Genomic DNA, 8263 nt, shown 5'->3' on the forward strand with positions numbered 1-8263 from the left:
CGGGTATTCTTGATTGACCAAGAATTCCGAGGAAGCGTAAGCTTCAAGGTTGGGTGGAAAAAGTGCCCGAATCTTGTTCTCATCTTCATGCTAAAGATTGCATTGGTGATAGCTTGGGTTGCAGATCAATGGACACATCTCACCCTTTACTTTGTATTATTTTGTTATTGAACTTATGACAACTTGAAATGCGTAAGTATTGTATGATTGAAATACTACTTTTATCGATTTATTGAATAAAGGATAGTTATCTTTTATAGAAATTTCGTGTTTATTACGATCTACATGGAATGATCAAATGAAGCTATGGATGGAAAACTCAAATGAAATATATTTATTAACTAATTTATGAGTTTATTTAAGAATAAAGAGTATTTCAGCTATTATTTGAAGTTAGCTCAATTTAAGTCTTTATAGGGAGCTTGAGATACATGGAAAAAGAAATGGAGATAGAGGTAAATGGGAAGAGAATGGGAGAGAGAGGTAGAATACTAGGTAGACAGGGAGTGATATAGATGGAGGGAGATAGAGAGATAGAGAGAGGGATAGGGAGAGAGATAGAAAGTGATAGGAAGATAGATGTAAACTGATATTGATAGAAAGAGAGAGAGGAGTGTGAGAGAGATAGAGATAAGAGTGAGGAGATAGAGTTCTAGTGTAGGTGAGATAAGGTAGAACATATGACATATTAACAAATGAGCCACAATATATTTCTCTTCAATTTCAACTCTCTCACAATTGCCACATGACCAATTATAAAAACTTATTAATTTAGATCAACTCTTTAGACTGCTTCAATAAATTAGTTTGTAACTCACATATTTCATTTTTTAAATTTGAATCTCTTTTAATATGTTAACTTAGTGATCCATATCAGAGCTTAACTATTACAACGAAGATTTGAAAAAAATATATAGATTTGCATTCCTAGGTTCCTCCAATTCCTATATTTCCTCCATATTACTCTTTATTATTATTTTTGTGAACATAAATCTGTCACTAAAGGATTTAATGTGTAGAAGATTTTTTATTTATTTAGATTTTGAATTTGGATGCTTCAACTGTTTGTAAAAGAGAATGTCTTATAGACAAGCATTCATAGTTACTTGTATATTCTAAGAAACCAATTTACATTAATACCATAACCATTTTATATCCAATCGAAGTTAAATTTGTCTTACTCTATTAATTGCTTACAATTGTTTGCTTATTATATTTTGATGGCTTGAGATAGGTGTCAATTTTTAATCTAATTTTTTTGTTATAAATAACAAATGTCCAAAACTACCTACTACTTGTTGTTGATAGACCTACTCTATGGTGGAAGAATAGATAACACTTTTCTCATCCAAAGGCATTTATTCAATATAGATGTATTTAAAATAAATGTTTATTCATACTCTATAGTTTAGATTTGGACTAATCAAATTCCAATGAAAATCCATTAGAAATTAAATCATAAATGAAAATAAACCTACTTTCCAACATCATATTTTGTAGTCATTTTCTTCTTATATACATTGAACACCTTAAATGAAATGACCTTAAGTATTTACCTTAGTTATTGACATTCACATCATATAAAATCTCCAAATGATTTTATCCACCGGTAATCATGCCAAGATCAACCGCAACATGCTACACCACCAAGAAAACCACATAACACGAAGAACATTCACAACGATCAATGCAGATCATAAAAAAAAAATAGGACATAATTAAGAAATGCCAGCAAGCATGTTCGAATCATCAGTAACAGTTGCACCAACACCACTTATGAAATCTTCATCTATCAACATCCGAACCTCAAGAACACTCAAACAACAAAAACTATCATGAAGAAAGATAACCCGTGAAGCACCAAATCATGAACCATTTGAAATAAAGATACACAAGACCATCCCAAACAGTCTCCCAAAATCTCAGCACAATATCTTATCACGCCGGAATATACCAGAGGAAATACTGAACTCTGCAAAGCACTAATCAGAGAAGTAAACTGCAAACCAAATCATATGATATAATCAATTAAGCCTCCTAGATCACCAAAACCAAAATCCCAATAAACCAATCTGCAATCACCGGAGCAGAAGTATGTTGACATCAATCACAACAACATATCCTAGCAATATCAATATCCAACATTATGGACCACCAAAAGCATGTCTTGCTCAGTCTATAGGCTCTCAGCTTAAGCCTTCTTTATGTCTACCCTTTCTCTCTCTCTCACTACCTTATCCTCGAAGCTCGTTTCCTAAGCTCTCTTTGTATCCCTCTCAACCCTCTCCTGATCTAAAATGGCCTAGGTAATCTTTGGTTGTGGATCTAGATATGAATAAGCTAGTGGTGGTGGCACTATCGGTGCCTATACCTCTGCCACTACCAACTCTTGTCCCAATACTTGCTATCCCTATACCTATGTCAGGGGTTCCTGTACTTGTATCTGAGGAGCTTGTCCTCTCCTCCCCTATCCTCTTCTGGGCACTCTACCTGCTCCATGCCCTCTCCCTCCTCCTACTTCTATCTCATCCATGGGAACATCTCCATCCCCTCCCTCCTCCCCTTATCCCCCCACAACTTGATCAACTATAGTTGCCATCTCATTCGGTCCTAGAACCCCAAGGATGGTCAATCGCGTTGACTGATGATACTCCCACCATGTTGCATATACACTTGTGGTCCCTTCATCTATGACATGAACTTTGATTACCCAATTCATTGGTTTCATCCCAATGAAGTTAGTTTGTGCCACAAATAGACCTTTGGCATCCCCTCATGTGCCTATCTAGCAAGTCACTCGCAGACGTGTTAGCTCCTCTCCAATATTGTCCTATTGGAAACCAAACTACCTCCTGACCCGATGTGGAAGGTACTGCTTAGTGACATGTACAATATATCCCATTAACCAACATTGGCTCTACACATAGGATAAGTAAGAGCAGTCCTCATCCTATTCCTCATAGGTCCTATAGACCTCTAGGTAAAATCTTGCATCTCATCTACATAGCACTACCAGCAACCCATAGACCCCACTCGAATGTAGTGAAGTAGACCCCATACCTATCTATGTAAGGAAACTTGGGCCAGTGGTTTCTCACCCTTAGTGGATAGCATATAGCTATGTGCTCGAATGCCTAGATGTGTAGCAATGTAAGTCTTGTCCCTGAGCTCCTATACCCACAATACACACACATGTGAACATCATTATAGAGTTGGCCAAGCATATCCTCAAGTATACTACACACCATCCTCCATAATATGATAAATGCATCTTGTCCATCCAATGGAAAATATGTGACCACTCAAATCGGTCCTGATGCACCCGCTGATGAGTCCTACAAGATAAATAACTAGCCTCTACATGTGTCGGTGTCTCTCTATGGCAGACTCGAATCTCATCCATGTCTATTCCATGGGCAAATCATTTATCTTGCAAATCAGCCATAGATATTGATCCCCATGCTCAAGCTTGTACTTGGGATAACTCCCTGAATCTATAGTCCAAGGATCTACCATAGGTCCTCCAAGATGATCAAGGCCAACCTCGTAGGTAGATGAAATGAACAGGTGTCACTATGCCACTTCTCTATCAACGTTGTCATCATGTGGTATTATGTGCATGCACACGCGACCACTCATATACCCACTACAACCCACTGACCAACAATATCATCCACTCCATGCTCTGCAACCTTCTTCAATAGTGCACCATCGATAGCCAATGTTCACATGACTCAACTGAACACAAGGTCTCTTGCATTCACTACCATTGAGAGTCAGTCATTTTCTTCTAAGCCTAGCCTAATCTTTTCCCTCAAGATAGCTTGGGGCATGCGTGTCATGATCCCTATCTTTCTTAGCATATCCTTTCCCCCATTTTTCTTCTCCCTGGGTAGAGACGACATTTTCTTCAACAGAGATGTCAAAACTATGGCGCACATGCTATTTCATAGGCACATATACTGTCTGGCCTTTTCCCTTTTTTTACTCGGCACAAATGCCAATTTGCAAATTAGCACTTGCGTGGGTAGCATTCCAAGAAAAGATGTTGTAGGATGGGCATAGACGCTGAAACAATGATCGACGTCTGTGCCCTACTAAATTTTTTACTTCATTAATGAGCAACAAATGACCCTACCTAGTGAAACAAAGGACAATTTTGGGTACAGATTGGAGGTTAGTACTCGAGTGAGTGCTGGTACAGATGAATTCTTCTTCATGCTAATCGGGGCAAGGAATACGTACCATGGGCTCCTTATCGCTTCTATAACTGGGTGCACGTGCAAATTCCGTTTTGACGCCCATTCTTCACTCCATTTTCCTTCGTTTTCATCTACTTCTTTCTTACTTTCTTCCTTCCCCTTTTTTCTATCTTTTCCTATGTTTTCTTCTTTTAAATAATTTTCTCGTAAAATTTAAATTTTTTGATTAAATTCTCAAGGGGCAATCCCTTTACCTTCATCCCACCTACAATTCTCCATTTTCTGCACTAAGGCGTCTTTTTCTCTTTTACTCGTTAGCATTTCATTGCCGCCACGTAAAAGAGAAGGAAAGTAGACAACCAAAATTAATTAAATTAATATTTATTTAATTTATCCCTTCCTGCATAATTAATTGTATTAATTATCTTAGTCCTTGTTCTTCTTAAAAGTAATTAAATTATATTTAATTGATTTTATCCCCTAGCCATATAATTAATTTATCAATTAATTATATAAAAATCCCCCATTCTTCGAGAAATCCATTTAATCATTAACCGTAGCCACCCTCTTCAACATATACTTCTTCTAATCTCAATTAGTTAATTAATTCACAATTAATTAAACTAATATCATAGTTCCTACAAACCCTCCATTGATCCCCTTCATTAAACCTAATTAACTGAAGCCCATTCCTCATTATCATTTCCTCCAATTTAAAATTGCCTATTCATTCTCTCTCCTCATGTCACATCCTCTTAACTTCTCCACTTTCTCCCTTAATCCTCCATCATCTCACCTAATCACTTGCACATTCCTAATCCACATGATTATGGATGAGTTAATTACATGCTATAAATGGCTTTCCCATCTCACCTCCCAACCTTAAATGCCACCCACTTTTGTCTATCCAAGGAATTTTGAATTCCTTTATTCTTCCCATGGTCCCTCTTCCTAAGAAATTTTTAATTCCTTAATCCTTTTATTCTCCCCATATCTCTCTTCCCTAGGAATTTTTTATTCTTATTCTCCTTCCCAAGAAATTTTTAATTCCTTTTCCCTCTTCCCAGTGTACTTGGTCACTCTTCACCATGTCCTTGAGGAACTTGTGGAGACAAGGAATGCCCTTATGGTTAAACCTCTTGGATCTCTCACTTGTCCTCTGCCAAGCCACCTCATTTTCCTTCAAACTTGGCCCTCCATTCTTCTTCAATATCAACCATCCATTTTGATCCCCTCAAACCTATAAATTGGAGTTTCCTCCCTTCACAAATCATCCACTTTGTAAAGACCCCCATGATATCAAATTAGCATAATTCACAAATTAAACGTCAACAAGCATACATTAATGTCATGTATACAACTATACAAGATAGAGACATGAAATTACATATTTTGACATATAAAATTGAATTACATAATTTGTTATAAGATAAAACATAAGTAAGCACATACCTTAGCAATAGACCACAAGGTTGAAATACAATAAATGCATAAGCAAAAATTCATGATGACCAACCTAACAAGAACTTCTAGCATGTGTCTCCCTCAAGGACACCACGGTTGAGAACATTGCTGGAGTGCATTTCCACCCTACCACAAATTGATCTCAGGATAACAAAGATCAGGAATATAAATAGAACAAATGCCTAAAAGATAATAAATTGTCAACAATGAAACATCCATCTAATCTTATGAAGAAGGCAGTATATCTTCCCATATGGAGTGTAGTTATCACCCACTACTCTTCTTTCATGCTCTTTATTTTCTGCATTTATTTTCAAGTTCTGAAACTCTGCATCGATTCTTATAATAAAACTACTCTTAAAATAAGGTGGCTTATTCGATTTTAATGTGACATAAGTTTTAACTTGTACTTTATAAAGCACCTGGGCTCCTCCTATATTGGGCTTTCCTAATTTATTATTATTTTATTATTATTAAAAAAAATGAATAAAAAGCCATGCATAAGATATTTACTATTTCTTTCTAATCTTCAAACATGAGCTTTTAAAAAGCATGCAATAAATTATAATAATTTTACTTATATAAAAATAATAGAACTGAATTTTATCTTCTTAATTTATTTTTATTTTTACTTTTGTTTGTATTTTTAATTGTTAGATAAAATCAACTCTTTTCCGATTATAGCTCTCTATTCTTGAAGCACATCTAATTTCAATTAAATTATAACATTTGGGTATGTGCAGGATCATGGTGTGCCAAAACAGGCCCTTAAGTGGCAATGAAATTTCAGAAAAATCAGAGTTATGCAACTAGACATGAAAATTTGAATAAGTTGTGAACATTATTTTTAAAATATGTAAGAAGAAAATATATAGAAAATTGAATGTAGTTTCTAAGCTACTATTTGTTTTTTGAAAAAAAAAATCCTATTTGATTAAAATTTCAAATTTCAATGCAGTGGTACTAAAATTTCAGGAAAAAAATAAGAAGTAGACGTATGTCTGACCACCCTAATCACAATCAAATCTTAATATTTTTTTATAATATTTATAATATAAGTATTAGAGTCATGTCCAGATGTGACACATATTTTTATTTTATTTTTTATGAATTAAATAATTATTTATGATTTTTTTACTACAGCTTTTCATAAATTCATAAACTTCTACGTCTGACCACCTTAACTTGGTCAAAATCTTATGAAATTTAATTTTTTTAAATTTTTCCCTATAGTAGATGAAGCATAGGATGTGACGCATGTTTTGGTTTCAAAAAATGTTATACCGTTTGAAAGTTATGAGTGTTTTTCAATCAGTATATCAATTAGGACTATTGTTAGAATTAAATTAGAAAATAAATAATAATTATTTACTAAAGTCGAAATAAGACAAGCCTTATATTGTTGGAAAGCTGGGAACGTCCTTAAAAAACCCTTTTCGTTTTATCAATTTTGGCTACGAAAAAAGTCATCACCCACCAGTGTAAAGTCTGGAAAATCAAGGAATACTGAAAAACACGTTTTTTCAGTTGACTTTCTAGGCTTGTCACTTGCAAGCCTAATACCAAAGCATTCCTGAGCCGAAATTTGAAATTTGAAAATTTGAGTACAAAAATTTGTGGTCCCCAAAGAATTGCCCTTTGCCGCCATTTATGAAGTAAACTGCCACATGGCAGAAATCTGATATCCGATTAAATTAGATATCGGATTTTATTGGTCATATTTTAGAGAGAGAGAAGGAGAGGGAGAGAGAGAGAGAGAGAGAGAGAGAGAGAGAGAGAGAGAGAGAGAGAGAGAGAGAGAGAGAGAGAGGGAGGGAGAGAGAGAGAAGGAGAGGGAGAGAGGGAGGGAGAGAAGGAGAGGGAGAGAGAGAGAGAGAGAGAGAGAGAGGAGGAGAGGGAGAGGGAGAGAGAGAGAGAGGGAGGGAGAGGTAGAGGGAGCAGAGGGACAGAGGGACAAAGAGAGAGAGAGAGAGAGGGAGAAAGAGAGAGAGAGAGAGAGAGAGAGAGAGAGAGAGAGAGAGAGAGGGAGGGAGAAAGAGAGAGAAGGAAGGAGAGGGAGAGAAAGAGGGAGGGAGGGAGAGAGAGAGAGAGAGAGAGAAGGAAGGAGAGGGAGAGAGAGAGCATATGACCCCTAACGACATAATTTGGTGTCTTAAGGGGTCCTATGGTGTCGTTAGGGGTCATATGGTGTCTTGGGACACCATAGGACCCCTTAAGACACCAAATCATGTTGTTAGGGGTCATATTGTGTCTTACAACCCATAACTATGACCCCTAATGATAGTTATGTGATATGGTGTCCCATGAACCCTTACGACCTCTCAGAACACCATATGACCCCTAATGACACCATATTGGGTCGCTTTGGGTCATATTGTGTCCTAAGGGGTCATATTGTGGTCTATGACCCCTTAGGACACCATATGACCCCTAACGACATGATTTGGTGTCTTAAGGGGTCCTATGGTGTCGTTAGGGGTCCTATGGTGTCCGTAGGGGTCATATGGTGTCTTGGGACACCATAGGACCCCTTAGGACACAATATGACCCCTTAGGAAACAATATAACCCAAAGCAACACAATATGGTGTCGTTAGG

The sequence above is a fragment of the Cryptomeria japonica genome, chromosome 7 (genome assembly GCF_030272615.1).
Source record: "Cryptomeria japonica chromosome 7, Sugi_1.0, whole genome shotgun sequence".
In the NCBI taxonomy this organism is placed as follows: domain Eukaryota; kingdom Viridiplantae; phylum Streptophyta; class Pinopsida; order Cupressales; family Cupressaceae; genus Cryptomeria; species Cryptomeria japonica.